The sequence below is a fragment of the Bubalus kerabau genome, chromosome 18 (genome assembly GCF_029407905.1).
Source record: "Bubalus kerabau isolate K-KA32 ecotype Philippines breed swamp buffalo chromosome 18, PCC_UOA_SB_1v2, whole genome shotgun sequence".
NCBI classification, from domain to species: Eukaryota; Metazoa; Chordata; class Mammalia; order Artiodactyla; family Bovidae; genus Bubalus; species Bubalus kerabau.
Window position 1 is genome coordinate 36,816,062 of NC_073641.1, and position 21,203 is coordinate 36,837,264.

The following is a 21,203-nucleotide window of genomic DNA, read 5'->3' on the forward strand; positions in this document are numbered from 1 at the left end:
CCCAGCTTGTTAAGGTCCACTAAGTTACAACCATGGAATGCCTTCTACTGCTGAGTATTGCATATTAATATTTTCAGTTTTTTTATTCTTTTTTTTTTCTTTCTTTCTTTTGGCCAAGCCAGGAGGCTTGTGAGATCTTAGTTCCCCCACCAGGAATCTAACCTGTGAACCCTGCATTCAAAGTGGAGTCTTAACTATTGGACCGCCAGGGAAGTCCATTTTCAAATATTTTATTTCTCATATTTCAGATTTTTCTTAGAGATATAGGAAACACTATGGAAATCAGATAAAGTCATATTAAATGTCTACACAGGGATGCCCATTCTGTGGGGGAAGCCAGTAAATAATCTGTTTACATCAAATATATAGCTTACTTAGATCTAAGTTATATAGACCTGCACATTTTTGTTTGTATCAATTTCATAGAGTATTGTTCTATGTGTATATACAGGATTATATTTCACACATAAATGCAGTGTATTTTACATATACACACAGATTACCCACCAATTTACATATACACACAGATTACCTACATCTGCCCTGAAAGAGACATGAATTCCTTTAACCGGGGTGGGAGTGCGCTCACACATGCAACTGTAGAGACAGCAGATTCTGAGCTAGCATCCACAGCCTCTAGCCAGGAAAGTCAGGAGTAAAGGCAGCCCTTTGTTCCAAGGGCCCCATGGGGTTCGGATGACTTGGGACGCCACATCACTGGAAGCGGCAGTCCAGAGAAGGAATTTTTGAGATGAAGGTCGCTGGGTCCCACCCCTTTCCTGCGGGGTTTCCCTTTCCTGTCCTTAAGCGCACTCTCCCCGGTCCCTTGCCTCATCCCCGCGAGCCTGGGCTGCGGACGGCGCCCCGACTCCCTACTCCTCCCCTTAACTGGGCTCGGGGCGATCGCCCCCCGCTGGTGGGGCTCCCGGCTCCCCGGAGCCGGCTACTTTGCGCGGCCCCAGCTCGAGTTAATAAACAGTTAAGTTTGGAAGACTCAGCAGACACGTTGAGGGGGAGTTACCCAACCCAGGCAGCAAAAACATCCCGGCGCATTCCTGGGGAGTCCAAAGCTGCCAGCATCTGATTAGAACCATATCTCGCCGGGAGTGGCCCGCGGCTCCGAGGCTCCCGGGCCGGCGGCTATTTAAGCGCGGCAGCCGTGTGGGCAGCGCGGCAGCCAGGAGGCTCGGGCACCGAGGAGTCATGCTCGCATCGCAGAGGCGCTAACTAGACTGTGAGTAGCTCTGGTTCCTTCTTCCCTTTGGCCCCATTTTTGGCGACCTCCCTCCCTCCTTTGCTCTTTTCCCCTTTTGGGATGCAAAACTGGGACTGTTGGGGCGTCTTATTAAGAAGACGGCGGCGTACTTGGCCAGACGGGCGCTTTTGTGGCCTGACATCCGAGGAATGCTTCCACGGAAAGCCTTTACTTTTGGGGTCGGACTCCAGATGTCCAGCTAGTGACATGTAACAAGCGCCTCCCTTGTGTGTGTGTGTCTGTCTGTCTGTCTGCTTGTTCAAAAGCCCTTCTGGTGTGGCTGCTGACCGCCTAATTAACTCCTCCAAGAGTGTTTATTTTTGCCGTGTGACAAAGGCTGGGGACCTGGTTTGTACCCACGAGAAGCTTTTTCCCAGTGACTGACAATGTGTGGCGTTAAAATGTGAACTTTGTCTTACACCCGCATTCTTAAGAAAGTATCTGCCCAAGAGACTGAACAAACTTGTTTGAAATCCTCCGGGGATTTAAAAGGTGTTTGCCTGCTTGCTGTAATCTAGAAAGATTAAGGATGAATTTTAGGAAGGGGGGAAAAGAATGAATGGGTTAACACCGTGGAGCCGGGTTTCATAGCATGGAGCTGACTGTGTTATTTGTTCCTGCCGTCCTTCCCTCTTGACTTAATTCTTAGCAAGGAATTCAGGTCCGCAGTCAGTTTTAGCAGGGAGCCCTTTGAGTCCAAAGGGAAATCTAACTAGATTAAATAAAAATGCTTAAAGAATCTGGATGTTATCTCCACCCCCACCTTATCCTCTTTTTTTTTTTTTTTTTAGTTTGTGTTTGGAAGGAAGAGAGGCGCTCTGTAAAACGAGAAGAGCAGAAATCAGCTTCCAGACACATGGAAAGACTTAAAAATTCTGGAGGGGCGACTTCATGAATAGTAAATGTTGTTATTGCACTATAAAGTGACTTAATGAAAAAATTTCTGGCTCTAATCAGACAAAGCAGGGGAGTGAGGTAGAAGGAGGTGAGACAGAAGTAACTCAAATAGAAGGAATGGCTGAGGAAAAGAAAGCAGCTGCAAAAAAAATGCCTTCGAGATGTCCAATAAGGCTCTCGAAATGGCTTTGATGGGATTTTAATTGATCTTCCTGCAGGCTTGAGGTTGGCTCCCCACACAGGAGCATCTCCTGGCTATTGGTGAGGGAAAAAACTACTGGGAATAGGGGAGCTTGACGGCTACCAAAAGGCTTGTCTCCCTTGCTCTGGGTCACCTGCACCTGGCTTCTTAAACCAGCAGCCAGACCTTGATTAGGCTACTCTTCTCCAGGGCAGGTGCCCACTCTACCTCTCACCAGGTTCTGTCTCTTTTTTGAGGGGAGATGGGCCTCCATGACACTGTAAGAAAGTTTGTTGCCATGAGAATTCACCCCTTTTGGTTGAAGTGCTAGGTATGTGGCTACACCTAATACAATGTGCAATCTTGTCGGAAAAGCACAAAGGAGGCCTGGTGGATTACTTTCCAGTGTGTATTTCTGGGACAGATTACTTCTAAATCCCTCGTCAGTCTCCTCCTAAGGCAGACTGGATTCTTTCTCCTGTTGATGATGAATAACTTCATTTTCCCTTCCCTTCCCACTCCCAGCTCTCTTCCTTCTTATCCAAATGGACGCCCTAGAAATAAGTCCTTCTCAAGCTCTACCCTCCTCCATTTTAAAATAGAAGGTAGAGGACTGTCTCCCAGCTTTCAGCTCTGACACATAGGTAGCTGCCATTCTGGTGGTCTTAGACACAAGCTGATTTTCTCCTGAGGATGTGAGAGATGGAAGGGAGTCCCATTGCTTATTCAAGGCCTTGCCTCATTGTTAAGGGCAGAAATTAGGATCTGCATTTCCACTCAAGACTTTTTATAGTTGTGGATTCAACTAAACGTCCAAATTCCTGTGCCTTAGGCTTGCTCCTTGCTTTGCCTGAAAGGTCAAATGACTTTCAACCACCTTGTTTGGGTTGAACAGAATTGCTTTTGAGACGCTTGTTGGCATGAAGGGACCCCAGGAAGCGGCTGTCCAGGTGGTTGGGGTGACCTTTATTTTCCTGCTCAGCCATGCCTCTGTTACCTGAGGATTTACAGAGAGGAAGAGCGAAGCCTCGGTCATGGCTCCTGGTCAGTAGGAGGCTTTGTGGAGACATGGACTCTTGGTGGTAGAGCCAGTAAGTGCTGTTTTATTTCCCATCCTACCCTCATATGTCTGTAAACCTACACTAGCTACCGCAGATATTTTTTACCTAGGTAGTTGTTTTTTTCTGGCTGCATTATGTTTGTTGCTGTGTGCGGGCTTTCTCTAGTTTCGAAGAATGAGGGCTACTTACTGTTTGTGGTGTGTTGGCTTCTCATTGCAGTGGCTTCTCTTGTTGTGGAACAGGGACTAGAGTGTGGGCTCAGTTAGTTGTAACACGTGGGGTTAATTGCTCTGTGGCATGTGGGATCTTCCCAGACCAAGGATCGAACCTGTGTCCCCTGCATTGGTAGGCGGATTCTTAACCACTGGATCACCAGGGAAGCCCACCAGGGAAGCCGTAGTTTTGAAGGTTCCATATGTTTCCCTTCCTCAGTCTTTCCTAACTTGAGGATTTAATCAGTGTTTTTCTTAAAGACAAATCTAAGATACTTAAATACTTAAAAAGGCTACCAAAGACAGAGCTCCAGGGTGCTAAGTTGCCCTAAGGAGAAAAGACTTGAAAGTGGACCGGTTGAGGAAGTTTTGGTATTTGACCAAACGCCTAGGGCTCTTTAGGGCCCAGGAAGGTGGCTCAGAGGGTAAAGCGTCTGCCTGAAATGCGGGAGACTGGGGTTTGATCCCTGGGTCGGGAAGATCCCCTGGAGAAGGAAATGGCAACCCCCTCCAGTATTCTTGCCTGGAGAATCCCATGGATGGAGCAGCCTGGTAGGCTACACTCCACAGGGTTGCAAAGAGTCGGACACGACTAAGCGACTTCACTTTCTTTCTTTCACTTTCTAGGGCTCTCTACTCTCCAGGGGCTTCCCTGGTGGCTCAGTGCTAAAGAATCTACATGCCAATGCAGGAGACACAGTTTTGATCCCTGGGTTGGGAAGATCCTTGCAGTAGGAAATGGCAACCCACTCCAGTATTCTTGCCTGGAGAATTCCATGGACAAGAGGAGCCTGGCAGGCTACAGTCCATGGGGTCTCAAGAGTTGGACATGACTGAGCATGCACATGCCCTCCAAGCAGAACCAGGATGAGGACTGGCAGTATGAAACACCTGAGGAACAGGATGTGATATCTAAAAATTCTCTGGTGCTGCTGTGTAATTCTAAAGTTGAAGCCGTGCCACTGAATTGCACAGAGGTTGGCCAAAATCACATTTAGCTGAAATAGCTGTAACCCCAGATCTCTGTATTTAAGGGAAACCTAACTCATGGTTATGTATCCTGACTGGATTAATCCTGTGACTCAGAAGGAAAGCAGGCCTTGGAGTCCCCTTCTTCTACAAAGAACACACTGATTTCCTGTGAGGGGAACAAATATGCTGAGAGTGAACACAAAGCGCTGGCCCACAGGCCGTTTCTGCCTCCCACCTAGCTAAGCCAGGGAGTGGTGGTGAGCAAGTGGGTTCTGCAGTCCTATGGCCTCAGTTCAAATCCCAGGGACTGCACTGCTGCCTGTGTGACCTTGAGCAAATTGCATCACTTCTCTGTACTTAAGCTTTCTTATCCAAAGAGAATAATACCTACCCACAGTTTTGCTGGGAAGACTGTTAATCTAATATGCTTAGACTCCTATACTCCGTTTGTTTTGTTTTCATTTTGCCTCCTGAACTGCTGAATTACATATCTTTAGTGAAAATTATAGGCAGAATGCGGAATATCTTTGTCAAAGTTGGACACTGCCCATCTACCTGAAAAATGTTAATCCCTTAAGCTCTTCATATGAACAAAGCCAGGGAATTTGCTGTGCTTACTCTAAACCAACTGGGAGTTACTCTCTGTTCTCTGCCTGGAGCTTGCAGTTTGGTTTGGTCAAGCTGATCTCTGGTCTCATTTCAGTCTTTCCCCCCACCCCCAGACTCCCTACAGAGGGGGAGCAGTCCTTCCCTAAGAAGTCAGCATTGGAGTAAAAGGAAGGGGGAAGGGAGGGACCCCTGTACTAAACTGAGGAACTAGACTAGAAATAAAAAGCCTTCTAAGTACCTAGAGCCACATACTGTCCTTGCCCATAGAGCTGGGCAGGTTGCCATGGTTACTCCCCTTCCCAAATCTTTTTCCTACCTTGGAAGGAAGCCTGCTACCTTAGGGTAAGCAAAATCTGAACAAATTGCTTCCTGGTCTAAAAATGGAAGTTACTTTTTTTTCTTTAGTGAGATGGAATGTCCTCTCGACCTACCTCATCTTTCCCTTCTAAACTTATTTTAATCCAAAACTTTACTCCTAATTGTCCAACTCCAGCTCATACTTACATCATCACAGTAAAGAAAAAACATTAAGACTTATAAAATTTCAGGAACATAAAAGCTGCTGCCTCAATGTAGAAGCAGCCCAGCAGTGTCTCTCTGCTGCTATAAGTTATAACTTAGCCTCTGGGATAGCTAGGGGCAAGTGACCTTTAACTTCTTCAAACTGGTAAGAACTTTGTGTCAACAGAGCAGCCCCAGTGAATGTTCAGCTGCAGGGAAGTTACCAGGAGGCAGAATGCATAAGGCTGTCACTTAGATATTTAGGTAACCACAAAGGAGAAGGAGCTGCTGGGTTTGAAAGTAAAAATACTGGAAAAGCTGGGTTTGAAACTTTCTCCAACCTGGAAGAGATTTGGGCAAGGAATTTATGATTGAATGTTTCCTCTGGCTAAAAAGTGACCCCATTTCTCTCTAGCAATGTGTTACTCTGAAACAGACTTAGATCTTTGTGTGACAGATAAACTGCTGGAAGTTCTCATTTAACAGTTAAATTCATTCATTCTTTCAGTGTTGGACACTTAGCTAGAGTGTGTAGTTCACAGATAGAAAGAACTCATCTCAGACTAACTCTCAGAGTGTAGTCCCCAGATCAGCTACATCAGCATCACTTGGCAACTTGTTGGAAATGCAAATTCTTGGTTCCTATCCCAGACCCACGAAACCAAATATGAGCAGTAGGGTCCATCCAGCTGTATTCCAACAAACCCTTCACATGATCTAAGAGAAACTTTCATAACTCAGTTGTTCAATGGAAAGCATAACAAAGTAACTGAATTCCTACAATCATGGAAATAATAAAGCAAAGCATTTAAGCGGAGCTCAGTTTAACTGAATCTTAAAAAGATGAAAAAGCACAGATCCTGATTTTTTTCCCGCTATCTCAAGTACTGCTTTTTTGATTCTAGGAAAACCGATCTACTCCTTAGTTCTATATTACCACCTCGCTTCCAAATTCTTTTCCCTCTTCTGGGGTTTTAAAGGAACATAATTAATCTCCATTTATTAGAAAACTGTCCCCGTTACTTCTTTTTAAAAAAGACTTCAGTAAACTAGATCATTCTTCTTGAGCCAGATGGTTTTCTCTAACCTATAAAACGTTTTATTTTGTTTTTTCATGCCATGCCCAGAGTACAGATGAAGGCCGCTCCATCATGGTAAATGAATCTGTTGCATTTGGTTTTTATAGTGCTTTATGGTTAATGCAGTACTGTTCTTCTCCCATCTGACTTTCACGTTAAATAACTTAAGGTAGAAACAATATCTCCATTTCTTTGCTCCAGTGTGATCAATAGATATCAGCCTGCCCAAGATCATTCCAGGAAAGTGGTAGAGTCAGGATGAAAGCATGAATCTTTATGATTAAAATCTTGATGTTTATCAAAATCCTTAGTAAATACCTTTATGTGAAGTATGTGGCTAGGCTAGCAATGGAAGACCTCCCAGTGAGTAGGAATCTAGAAGAACATTTGAGTTACATGAAGGAAAGAGAGTAGACTCTAGTCCTGCAGTGGAATGACAGCATGGCTGCTTCTTAGGCATGATACTCAATGTCTCTGATCCTGAGTCGCTTCACTTACCTTGCACAACTGTCCTAAGAGTCACCGGTGTTAATCAGAGAGATTGGTGTTTAGCAGAGGTCGCTTCTTAGATTGAAAGATACAAGGGTGTGATGTAGGAGAGAATTAGAACTCTGAAGAGGCAGCAGAGGTTAGTGGTTAAGAACCTGGGCTCTGAACCACAAATGACTGTGTCCATAGTAACTAAGCTGATACAAATGGTCCTGTTTTCATTGTTTGTGGTCGTTAAGCAAACTGAAATCTAGAGATGAATGGATTCGGGCTGCAAACGAGAAGCCCATCTTTCTTACAGACCGTGAAACTATTAAACGTGAGGGTCAAGCAAGAAAATGTGGCAACTCTTCATAGACCGGTACAGGCACACAGATGTTAGCTCTTAAGGCACCTTTCAAATGTACTCTGGGCAGGGCAGTTGCGTCCTCCTGAGGTTAGCATTAATCTATGCCCAAAGAACTGGAAAGTGAAGAATAACTTCCTTAATGGATCTGTGCTGGGTGCAACTGCCCTCCTTGTTCTATTGATAAACATTTCACCCAGTGACCTCACTTATTCTTCATATTTTAAGTGTCCTATTAAGGGAATAAGACCTGTTCTAATCTTCCATAATATGTAGTGCAGATTCTAACATGCTTTTTGTCACCATTTAGTGCAGCAGAAATAAGCCACATGTGTGTGAATATTTGTCAGAGGGTTCACATAGTCCTGTGAAGACTGCTGAACCAGTCTGTCTTTGGGACACAACATTAATCCTGATGGGAAACATAGAACTTAACTTGTAGACCAAAGGATCAGAAATTGGAATGGTACAAATAGTAGGTGCTCAAATCTCCCTTCAAAGAAAATATCAGCTCTGCTTTACTACATCAGCACTGAGTGGTGGTGGTGTGATTTTGGAGTTTCATTTTGGGATTTCTTTTTTAAACCTTTGCCTCTGAAGTCAGACATCTTAAATAAAACCCCAGCTTCAAAGTAGAAAACAAATATGTAACTGATCGAACAGGCTCTTTTGGCCATAGGTGGTTGACAGTATGGAGATTTAATATTGATTGCTCCCTGGACCAAGGTTTGGCTGTTAGCTGAAACTTTTCAGAAGTGTTCATGTACTTGAATTGAAATGATAGTTTTATTTAATGTCCAACCTGTCTTCTGAAGGATATATTGATGCATAGATATTTGCTTGGCTGCCTAATAACTTGTTCTTGGGGTTTTTGATTTGTCAGCTGGTCTGAAATTTTTGTTGATTGTAATTGAAACTTGGATAAAAGTATTTACATCTACTTTCTAGTGGTAACTTTAAATGGTAACTTTAAAGTTAGCATCTAAATGGTAACACCCACTAGGGAACATATAACTGTCAACAATTGCTTCCTACAAGAAATTTAGAGAAAATGACAACCGCTCAAGTAATATATTGTTTTATTATAATTAAATGGTATACAGTAGAGTCCAGAGAAAGAAAAGGACTCATGTGATGATGGACTTGGTCTTTAAATTAATGGTGGAAGTCAGATCAGCAAAGCGAGGAAGAAAAATGTGTTCTAGGCAGAAGCTCATAAATATATCATGCAGATGTATGCCCAAAGAATACTGACTGGCCAGTCTGAACAAGAGAAAGTACAAAATGGTAGAGAGGTCAGAGGTGATAGATTTGAACACAAGAGCTGTATTGCACTGAGCTTTGGATGTCAGGGCAAGAACTTAGATCTTTATCTGCTAAGCAGTAGATCCCTTTATTAAATCAGGAGAACATAATGCTGACTCAGATCAATTAACCTAGCTATCTTCGCAGTAAGAGTTTGAGTGGTGATTGCTCAGCAGTTGAAGAAAAACCTGTATTTCATGAAAAATCAGAAAAGTAAAGATTTTAATATTAAGGAACAAATGGCAACCTTGTATTACCCCTAATATTTTAAGGGCACTACTGTTTACCAGACTGGGGGTGGAGGGGCAAGCGTGGGGGTCAGTTCAGTTCAGTCGCTCAGTCGTGTCCGACTCTTTGCGACCCCATGAGCCGCAGCACGCCAGGCCTCCCTGCCCATCACCAACTCCCAGAGTCCACCCAAACCCATGTCCATCGAGTCGATGATGCCATCCAACCATCTCATCCTCTGTCATCCCCTTCTCCTCCTACCCTCAGTCTTTCCCAGCATCAGGGTCTTTTCCACTGAGTCAGCTCTTCACATCAGGTGGCCAAAGTACTGGAGTTTCAGCTTCAAAATCAGTCCTACCAGTGAAAACCCAGGACTGATCTCCTTTAGGACAGACTGATTGGATCTCCTTGCAGTCCAAAGGACTCTCAAGAGTCTTCTCCAACACCACAGTTCAAAAGCATCAATTCTTTGGCACTCAGCTTTCTTTATAGTCCAACTCTCACATCCATACATGACCACTGGAAAAACCATAGCCTTGACTAGACGGACCTTTGTTGGCAAAGTAATGTCTCTGCTTTTGAATATGCTATCTAGGTTGGTCATAACTTTCTTTCCAAGGAGTAATCGTCTTTTAATTTCATGGCTGCAATTGCCACCTGCAGTGATTTTGGAGCCCAGAAAAATAAACTCAGCCACTGTTTCCAACTGTTTCCCCATCTGCTTGCCATGAAGTGATGGGGCCAGATGCCATGACCTTAGTTTTCTGAATGTTGAGCTTTAAGCTAACTTTTTCACTCTCCTCTTTCACTTTCATCAAGAGGCTTTCTACTTTCTCTTCACTTTCTGCCATAAGGGTGGTGTCATCTGCATATCTGAGGTTATTGATATTTCTCCCGGCAATCTTGATTCCAGCTTGTGATTCTTCCAGCGCAGCATTTCTCATGATGTTCTCTGCATATAAGTTAAATAAGCAGGATGACAATATACAGCCTTGACATATTACTTTTCCTATTTGGAATTAGTCTGTTGTTCCATGTCCAGTTCTAACTGTTGCTTCCTGACTTGCATGCAGATTTCTCAAGAGGCAGATCAGGTGGTTTGGTATTCCCATCTTTTTCAGAATTTTCCATAGTTTATTGTGATCCACACAGTCAAAGGCTTTAGTATAGTCAATAAAGCAGAAATAGATGTTTTTCTGGAACTGTCTTGCTTTTTTGATGATCCAGCGGATGTTGGCAATTTGATCTCTGGTTCCTCTGCCTTTTCTAAAACCAGCCTGAACATCAGGAAGTTCACGGTTCACATATTGCTGAAGCCTGGCTTGGAGAATTTTGAGCATTACTTTACTAGCATGTGAGATGAGTGCAATTGTGTGGTAGTTTGGGCATTCTTTGGCATTGCCTTTCTTTGGGATTGGAATGAAAACTGACCTTTTCCAGTCCTGTGGCCACTGCTGTGTTTTCCAAATTTGCTGGCATATTGAGTGGGATGGGGGTGGGGCTAGAAAAGTAGGATAAATAATTCCCTGACCTCAACATTTCATTGAATTAGGGGAAGATTTCTACATGGATCAGAGGGCAACAATAGGTCAAGTGTAGAGAAATGGTAGGGCTAATGAGAGGTCAGTGAAGACCTCAGACAATATTTCTTTTTTGTTGTTGTTATTTTTTAATTGGAGGATAATTGTTTTACAATGTTGTATTGGTTTCTGCTACACTACATGAATCAATCATAATTATATATTTATATATATATACACATATACTTACACCTTCTTCTTTTCTAGTGAGGTGGTTGTTTGCGTCAGGTGGTCAAAGTATTGAATCTTCAGCTTCAGCATCAGTCTTCCCAATGATTATTCAGGGTTGATTTCCTTTAGGATTGACTGATTTGATCTCCTTGCAGTCTAAGGAACTCTCAAGAGTCTTCTCCAGTTCCATAGTTCAAAAGCATCAATTCTTCAGTGCTTAACCTTCATTATGGTCTAACTCTCACATCTGTACATGATTACTGGAAAAACCATAGCTTTGACTATACTGACCTTTATCAGCAAAGTGATGTCTCTGCTTTTTGGGAGTAGCAGAGGGTGAGATGGTTAGATAGAATTACCGATTCAATGGACATGAATTTGAGCAAACTCTGGGAGATAGTGAAGGATGGGGAAGCCTGTTGTGCTGCAGTTCATGGGGTTGCAAAGAGTCAAATAGGACTTTTCAACTGAACAACAAACAGCCCCTTCCTCTGAGCCTCCCTCCAACCCCACCGCCATCCCATCCCTCTAAGTCATCACAGTGCCAAGCTGGGCTCCTTGTATTATATAGCAGCTTCCCACTAGTTATCTATTTTGTACATAGTAGACACATCTTGGATGGACTTTGAATGATGGGTAGGAATACAAGTAGGTAAGGCAGCCAATGCTATAGCCTAGGGAGATAATAAGAGAAGGTATTGTGTGTGTGTCCATGGTAAATGGAAGCAATCAGCCTCTCCAGGGAACAGGTGTCTATGTATATATTTAGTGTGCATTCTAATTTTGCAAGGCTTTGAATCTCAGGTTGACTTTGAATGGAGGAACTGAACAGTGATGCCTGATTAATATAAAATCAGAAAACCCTGAGGTCTGATAGGGCACCACTATAAGAATTCAACCATGAAGATAGGTCAGGGACAACTAAAGTCTCTTACAATTTAGATTCTCATTGCATCCTTTTGAGAAGATGAAAGGTAGAATTCACCCCACGAAGAGCTTCTTTACTTCAAATATTCTACTATTCTGAAATACCTGTACTGTGTGTATCAGTTCAGTTCAGTTCAGTCGCTCAATCATGTCTGACTCTTTGCAACCCCATGGAATGCAGCATGCCAGGCTTTCCTGTCCATCATCAACTTCTGGAACCTGCTCAAACTCATGTCCATTGAGTCGGTGATACCATCCAACCATCTCATCCTCTGTTTTCCCCTTCTCCTCCCACCTTCAATCTTTTCCAGCATCAGGGTCTTTTCCAATGAGTCAGTTCTTCACATCAGGTGGCCAAAGTATTGGAGTTTCAGTTTCAGCATCAGTCCTTTCAACGAATATTCAGGACTGATTTCCTTTAGGATTGAGTGGTTTGATCTCCTTGCAGTCCGAGGGACTCTCAAGAGTCTTCTCTAACACCACAGTTCAAAAGCATCAATCCTTTGATGCTCAGCTTTCTTTATGGTCCAGCTCTCACATCCATACATGACTACTGGAAAAACAGTCCATTTTTGTTTATTAAAAATTATCAAAATAGCACTGTGTTAAGAGTTGGCTAATTTTGAGGAGCAAGGTATGTGCCACAAAGTAGTACAGCTTTTTTGGAAGCAGGAATTCAGGATGGTGATGAGGGAGGATTGGGAAGGAATGCCAGAAGTAAGTAGAAACAAATTCATTTTTGGTGGAGAGGGAGGAGAGATGGAAATGAAGAGCCATTATGGAAAACAGAGGGCCAGAAGTGTGCCACATTCAGCAGACATGTGAACAGTCTCAGATTCAATCTTAGCTTCATTGTGGATCTTTTAGGTATATCCATGAAGAAAAGAAAATCTGTACTTCTGATAGTGTGCAGAGACACAAATGTTCAGCTTTCCGTACGAGAACTCTGTAATACTATAATAGAAACAGTGGATGCAGCTGTGCACTGCTTTAGGATCCAGATTCTTGTATTTCATGCAGCCAGCACTTGTTGAGGGCCTTGCTATTCAGGGTGATGGGAAGCCATTTTCCTTTTAAAAAAAAAAATTATTTACTTCTAATTGAAGAATAATTGCTTTACAGTATTGTGTTCGTTTCTACCAAACATCAACATGAATCCGCTGTAGGTTTATCCATGTCCCCTCCCACTTGAACAGCCCTCTCGCTTCCCTCCCCTTTTCACTTCTCTAGGTTGTTACGAAGCCCTGGTTTGAATTCCCTGAGTCATACTAAAGCCATTTTCTTGATGAAGGCTGACCTTAACCAAATGTTACCTAATATTCTCTTGGTAATGCTTTTGTAAACGAAGTAGTGCTCTTTAAAGAACCAAAGATACTAGTAGGGACTCATGGTTATATTTTCAAAATATTGATTCATTTACATCCACAGTTCAGTTGTTTGGCCTGATCTGAAAGTGACACTGTTGTACTCTTAGAAAAATCTTGTAATTAAGAGTGCCACAGACTATTTTTGGTTCTAGAATATAGTGGTTTGTGTCATCTCTGAATTGCTTGTGCTTCTGAAGTGACAAAACTGCTGTCAAAGGAGCATGGTGTTTCTTTCCCATGTTTATGAAAACAGCATTGATTCAGGGCTCTAGTTTTAAGATACTTTGCAGGAAACATTGTTGACAGTCCTTAATGATCTAACATATCACAAGATTTCTTTCCTCCCACTGGCTCTGTCACAGAGATGCAATATTGTCTTCCAGATTGCAATATTATTATAGTGAAAAGTGTTAGTTGTTCAGTTGTGTCCCGACTCTGCTCCTCTGTCCTTGGAATTCTCTAGGCTAGAATACTGGAGTGGGTAGCCATTCTTTTCTTTCAGCTGATCTTCTTGTCCCAGGGATTGAACTTGGGTCTCCTGCATTGCTATCCAAGCCACCAAGAAAGCCCAATATTGTTATAGAATACTCCCAAATATTCAATGTAAATATCCCCCGTCTAATTAATGTTTTAAGTAAATGTCATCATTTTAAACTGTCTTGAAAAGGAAAATTATGCTCTTAGACAAAATTTTCATCTTTCCATGGTCAATATTTAAAAGCGAGCAATTTATAGAATTCCTTGAAGTAGTCTAATTTTACCTTCTTTTACTAAACGTTATTAATGGCAGTGAAACATTATAGCCTAATTGGAAATATTTCATCTAAAATACTCAGCTTATTTTACATGCTTATTTTCTCCCCTCTGCCTACACCGTAAGCCCCTTGAGAGCTGTATCTATTTTCGTCACTGTATATATAGCATAATACAGTGTTAGTACACAGCAGGTGTTCAATAAACATTCACCAGGTGAATGACTGACTCAAGCTACTCATCTGCAACATTATTTGGAATTTATTGTAAATTGAGCAGATGGGGAGCTTCAGCTTGCCTTATCTTTGGTATAAGCAAAATAGTTTTGAGTCTTTTTTTTTTATTTTAAGGTTATTTATAATGAGCAATATCCCTAGGTTCCTCTAAGTTATATCAGCACAGGGCCTGAGAAAGGCCAACAAGCTGTTACTGAAATTTAACAGATAGCGTAGTCTTTTCAAGTCCTTGGTTTAACCTCTACCACTGGAATGTTCATCATGGCCCTCAAATCTATCTGACCCCATGAACGCAATCACTGGCTGATAATAATCATAGTGGTGAATAGTTCTCAACCTGGTATTTCCTCCAAGGACAGCTTCTTATTCTTCTCCTGTTTCTCCTTTTAAAAGCATCCACCAAACTATTTACTAAAGAACTAATAGAAATTGAGAAAAATAAATGAAACCTTTGGCTCAGTACTGGATAATTAAGGTTATCCCTTTCACAGCACAATTTCTGCTCAAATCAGGGAAGCTGGGTTTTAATTTGTGCGTGCAACTATATTACAGGTAAATATTTTATATCCGTTAGGTTTTTTAAATGCTGACTTTGGTCTCTACAGAGACCTCACTGGATCTAAGGAAACCAATCTGGAAATTGGCATTAGGCCATACTCTGACCAACTTTAAAAATCCTAGCATAGGAGTTTTTGTCAAGCCATAGTGAGCATTTGATTCAAAACTTACTGTTCATTTGTTTTAATGTATCAGGAGCTTTCCTCAACACCTTTGGATAAGTAAACATCAGTTAATGAAGTCTAAGATGACAGTATGGAAGGCTTGCTGTGGGCAGCATTCCACATGCTTCCAGAGATGTTCAAGTTCAATTTGTAGGTTCTTTTAGCTTTTGAGTTTAATTTCAGGTGACTGATCCTAGAGTAGCTTCATGATTCTGTCTTTAGCCCAAGTTAGACTATAGATTTACCTACATTTTAAATATTTCTATATGACAAATTAGCACTTCTCTAAGGAATTTCATTTTAGAAATGCAGAAAGGCACATGTCACCCTAATATCACTATTCTAAATCTATTAGAAGCATAAATCTGGCTTTCACCCTACTGCCACTCTTCTTTGCCAGCATTTCCTTGGTATTGATCCTTCTAGTCTCTCAGTGGTTTTATAGAGAAACATATACACGATGGGAAAATGCTATATATTCTGCTTTAAACAAGGAGCTCTAATGACATGACTACTTTAGTCCGCAGTTGCCTTTTACAAAAGTTGTCCCTTTAGGTGCTCAAATTGCAAATATCACTTTACTTACATAATAAAACTGACGTGAGAATTCTTCTTTTAGGTTTTAGAATGAAAGTTATAAGATGCACTGCCCCCCTCTTTTTTTTTTTAAGCCATCTTTAGGACACACTGTTTATTTGAAGTTTGAGGGTCACCAAGCATCTTAGCTTGGTAAGATGGGATAACCTTGAATCTGACATTTAACATTGTCAGACCTTAACCTTTCAATTAAAAGGCTTTGTTTCCAAAAAATTAGCCACGTAAGTAAATGAAAGAAACCGGCAGTGTTGAATCACTCAAAATGGCAAGTTCATGCAACTCTCCTACTACAAAGCTATCTGGCTCTTTGATGCCATGGCTCCATACACAGACTTGTCACCACCTCGACCTCCACACCATTGCTCAAAATCTACAAGTCTTCTCAGTACTGTCTAGACAAAAGAGAGTTCTGTAAATCCACTCTAATCCAGTCTGACCCACTTTTCAACCTTTTTTTCATAATATAACCCAGCACGGGTCCAGTATTCTAGCCAAGATGACATAAATATCCTTTTCTCATTGCTATCACTTCCTCTTTCCCAAATGTCTTATCTGGCTAACGTTCATTCCACCTATCAGAAGAGCTACAAAAATTCTCTCTTTTTGCCTGTATTGTTCTAAAACAAAGAAATTCAGAGCATAGATATTAGATGCGTGTGACTTTCAGGGAGCTGATTGACTTCTGTACTTCAGCATCCACGCTTGTCAAATAGAGATGACAATACTTTCTTCTAGGACTAAGTAAGAGATACATAGCCTCACACCGGGCAAGTAATAAATATTCAATAAATTTAATGCTGAAAAATATGGTATTCCTTCTGTGTTTCTAAAAAACCTATTAAAGCCATCCCCAACCCTGAACTCCCAACCTACTTTACTCTGCTGTCTTTTTCCAGACCACCTGTCAGCTTCTGAAACCCATAGTCCATTTATGGGTTTCCCATGCTAGAGTGTAAACCCCATAAGGTAAAAAGGAATGAATTTGAGTCAGTTCTAATGAAGTAGATGATCTTAGAACCTATTATACAGAGTGAAGTAAGTAAAAAAAAAAAAAAACAAATATTGGATTATTAATGCATATACATAGAATCTAGAAAGATGGTACTGATGAACCCATCTGCAGGTCAGCAATGGAGACTCAGACACAGAGAACAGACTTGTGTACACAGCAGTGGGAAGGAGAGGGTGGGAAGAATTGACAGAGTAGCTCTGAAACATACATTACCACATCTAAGATAGATTGCCAGTGGGACTTTGCTGTATGACTCAGGGAGCTCAGCACAGTACTCTGACAATCTAGAAGGGTGGGATGGGATGGGAGATGAGAGGGAGGTTCAAGAGGGAGGGGACAGATGTATACCTATGGCTGATTCATGTAGATGTATGGCAGAAACCAACATAATAGAGTAAAGCAATTATCCTCCAATTAAAAATAAATAAATTTAATAAATAAATAAACTCTATAAGGGAATAGATCTTTATTTCACTCACTGATGTATCTCAAGTGCTAGAAGAGTGCCTGGCACATAGTATGGATGTAGATTTATTACCTAGTTGGCACTAATCACTGGCATTCAGGGGTTAACTTTGTTTCCAGGCTCTAAAGTATAATGGCTTTGAGCAGGTATCAATCACTAAACCCTTATGCTTTCAACAATAGCAAAAAAAAAAAAAGCTGCTTGTATTTGAGGGCCTTTTGAATTTTCTAGTAGCGGCTTCGGAGCAAAATCTAGGGTAGCCAGTGATTCACCATCTGTGGGGTCACACGGACTAAGCACAACGCTCTTAAGAGTCAACAGGGGTGGCCTTTGACTCTTAAGAGAATCTCTTAGGTGACGATGAAAATGTAGAATGCAATTTCAGTTAGAGAACCTCAACTCTGGAGAGAATGGCCAGATATTTTATTCACATCCTACTTGTGATGAAAATGAAAGTGAAAGTCGCTCAGTCGTGTCCAATACTTTGCGACCACAGGAACTATACAGTCCATGGAATTCTCCAGGCCAGAATACTGGAGTGGGTAGCCTTTCCCTTCTCCAGGGGAATCTTCCCAACCCAGGGATTGAACCGGGGTCTCCCACATTGCAGGTGGATTCTTACCAACTGAGCTGACAATTAATCTTAAAAGTAAAACTTTGCTTATCTTAGAGAGACTAAGAAAGCATGTTATTGTTGTTCTTCTCACTGTTTTCTTTGGTGAAACTCATTGTCTACATGCTTCTATACATTCTGGTTTTTAAAGCGATTACAACTATATTACAAACTAATATATATAAAATAGATAAACAACAAGGTCCTACTATAGAGCACAGGGAACTATATTCAATATCCTGTAATTATCCATAATGGAAAAGAAAAAATTAAAATTATAAATATATTTCTAATTTCAAGTTTTACTGCAGTAGAAGACATCATTGGATTATAGAAAAGCTTGATCATTGCTTTTTTTAAAGAACTTGTCTTAACCTCCTTGTGTACAATATTGAGTCTTTTTAATAAAGATTGGATTAGGAACTTAATAGCGGCTTTCAAAGACTTGTCTTTGCACAGGGCTATAGAGTTCGGCTAAGGAAACAAATGATCTAATTGCATTCTCTCATGCTAAAAATGCCTACATAATGAGACTAGAAAATAGCAGATGCCACTGTGGAGTGACTCTAAAGACCAACTCTAAGGACCAACTAAAGTTCCTTTTATTTAATGACCATATATAATAAGGATCATAAAGAGAAGCTACAAATGGAGTCCCTTTCCAATCACTTAAATCCATTCATGTTTTCCTTAAGTGGTGGTGGTGGTTTAGTAGCTAAGTCATGTCCGACTCTTGCGATCCCACAGACTCTAGCCTGCCAGGCTCCTCTGTCCATGGAATTCTCCAGGCAAGAATACTGGAGTGGGTTGCCATTTCCTTCTCCATTTCCTTAAGTATTTAAATGTCAATTGCCTAGCGGACACAATTTTGCAACAGGTCATTAATTGTTCAGATGAGATTGCTCTAAATGCTAATGAAACCACTTGCTCAGTGAATCATCGATGTTGACTGTGAAGACTAATCAGAAACCTTTTTGTAGTTGAATATAAATATGATATCTCATAATGGGTCAGAAGGTTTCAGTGGAAGCCCAGCAAAGTGGCTAGTGATAAGGAACCATGTCCACTAGTTCGTGCGTGCATATTATGTCGCTTTAGTCATGTCCAACTCTTTCTGGCCCTGTGGACTGTAGCCCACTCTTCTGTCCATAGGATTCTCCAGGCAAGAATATTGGAGTGGGTTACTATGCCCTCCTCCAGGGAATCTTCCTGACCCAGGGATCGAAGCCACATCTCTTACGTCTCCTGCATTGGCAGGTGGGTTCTTTACCACTAGCACCACCTGGGAAGCTCTACTAGCCCTAGTCTACTAGCTCATCTCATGCTCAATCTGTAGAGCTGTGTGGCACACCCACGATTTGTCATCTTAAGAAGGCAATGAAAACCAACAGGGATGGTGTACATGCAACAGGCCTGGGAGCAGGGAGGATTCCCATCTCATCAGCTTATTCTGAGAAAGTCTTCCCATAGCAAATTAAATTTTTGAGCAATTATTTGCCTTAAAGTCAAGGCTTGACCATGAGGTGATACTTGGTAACTATGAGTGCTAAGCAGGTTATAAATGGTAACTTAATGCAAAAGACAAATATTCAACACAATTTATTTTTTAAAAAATTTTATTGAAATATACTTAATTTACAATGTTGTGTTAATTTCTTACAATTTGTAGTCAAAGCTCTGAGAACTAGAAAACAGATACAGTTCACAGGCTTTTAGCACAACTGTTAGACAATATAGTACTCCCACTATTAAGTTAAATTCATTTAATTGGAAAGGATAGAGGGTTACCCAGTATTAGATTCACACTATCTTAAGCTGCAGATGAATAACACATTTTAACAGACACAGAGACAGATCTAATAAATGTCTTTATAGTCCAGAAAGCCAGAAAAATTATATAGATTGTCCTACTATATAAATTTATCATTTCAAATATGTTAAGCTCTTTGGGAAGTAGCGATTCCTTTGCTTCTATATTAATTGATGGTTTATTTAGTTAATGCATTTGTTGCCTTTATAAAATTTTTAAAGTAATGTATTTATTTTTTCCTGTCCTGTGTCTTCATTGCTGCAAGGGCTTTTCCCCAGTTGTGGCAAGTGAGGGCTACTCTCTAGTTGTGGTGTACAGGCTTGCCTTGTTGCCGAGCACAGGCTCTCAGGTTCGTGGGCTTCCGAAGGTGCAGCACTAGGACTCAGAAGTTGCAGGTCTCTGGCTCTAGAGCACAGGCTCAGGAGTCATGGCACATGGTGCCACAGTGGCTCAGTGCTTGCGCCACAGCATGTGGATCTTCCTGGATCAGGGATCTAACCTGTGTCTCCTGCATTGGCAGGCAGATTCTTTACCACTGAGCCACCAGGAAAGGCCCATTAGATACCCAAACTATGCTGTTTAATCAGGCTAATAGTATAGGTTTATAGGAAACAACCGGAGAAGGCAATGGCACCCCACTCCAGTACTCTTGCCTGGAAAATCCCATGGACCGGGGAGCCTGGTGGGCTGCAGTCCATGGGGTCGCTGAGGGTCGGACACGACTGAGCGACTTCACTTTCACTTTTCACTTTCATGCGTTGGAGAAGGAAATGGCAACCCACTCCAGTATTCTTGCCTGGAAAATCCCATGGACGGGAGAGCCTGGTGGGCTGCCGTCTCTGGGGTCGCACAGAGTCGGACACGACAGAAGCGACTTAGCCGCAGCAGCAGCATAGGAAACAACATACTGCATTAAATATTACTTCATGTAAATATAAAGTTAAGACACTGATTACTTCTTCAATCTTGTAGAAAAAATATCTAGATCAACATTAAAAAACAATCATGTTGGAACTGGACAAGAAAAGTATCATTTTTCTAGGCTCCTCACAAAGTCATTGGTTAATGCCACCTCAGGAACTTATCTTTTGAAAAAGAGAAAATAATAAATGAAACATTCAAGACTTGGGCCTTTGAAAATGTGTATAATGACATAACCAGGACAATTTTCTTAAGTACCTTTTTTTTTTTATGCAGCTGGCACAAATTTGTCATTCCCTCCCCACCCACAGAGCTCTGGGATGATTTTAATATTAGCAGAGATGACTTAAGAAAACAATCCAGTGGACTATATGTGTTAGAAAATCTTCAAAGTCACTCTTTAAATCCCAGAGTAAACTTTTCGACATCTGTACAGATTAAGATGATACTTGAGATCTTTCCTTGTATTTCTTGATTACTACAACCAAGAAAGAAAACCAGTAACCTGTATCTTCATTTTCTAACAACTCTTAACTTCATTCACTGAAACACCACCTCCATTTTAACTTAATTTGCAGACATCACTTAAATGATTGCCAAACGTCTAATAGAAATTGACTTCCTGAAAACTTATTTAGATTATTAACATTTAATGTTTGGAATATATAGGAGTGGCTTTTACCTAAAGGCTTTAGTAGGTATGCTGCTGCTAAGTCGCTTCAGTCGTGTCCAACTCTGTGTGACCCCATAGACTGCAGTCCGTCTTGCCTAGAGGCTCCCCCATCCCTGGGATCCTCTAGGCAAGAACACTGGAGTGGGTTGCCATTTCCTTCTCCAATGAATGAAAGTGAAAACTGAAAGTGAAGTCACTCAGTCGTGTCTGACTCTTAGCG

General features: G+C 41.5%; 1 protein-coding gene across 3 annotated transcripts in view; it reads left to right on the top strand.

Annotated features, from left to right (window-relative positions):
• The first annotated feature begins 775 nt into the window (after positions 1–775).
• Positions 776–21,203, top strand: part of DAB2 (DAB adaptor protein 2) — a 56,468-nt gene continuing 36,040 nt past the window's right edge. The window contains exons 1-2 of one of the 3 annotated variants that reach the window (XM_055555333.1): positions 776–1,234; positions 2,047–2,153. The gene's annotated coding sequence lies outside the window, so the exon portion shown is untranslated. The remainder of the gene's footprint in view (positions 1,235–2,046; positions 2,154–21,203) is intronic. The other 2 variants (XM_055555334.1, XM_055555331.1) reach the window with 2 other exon arrangements.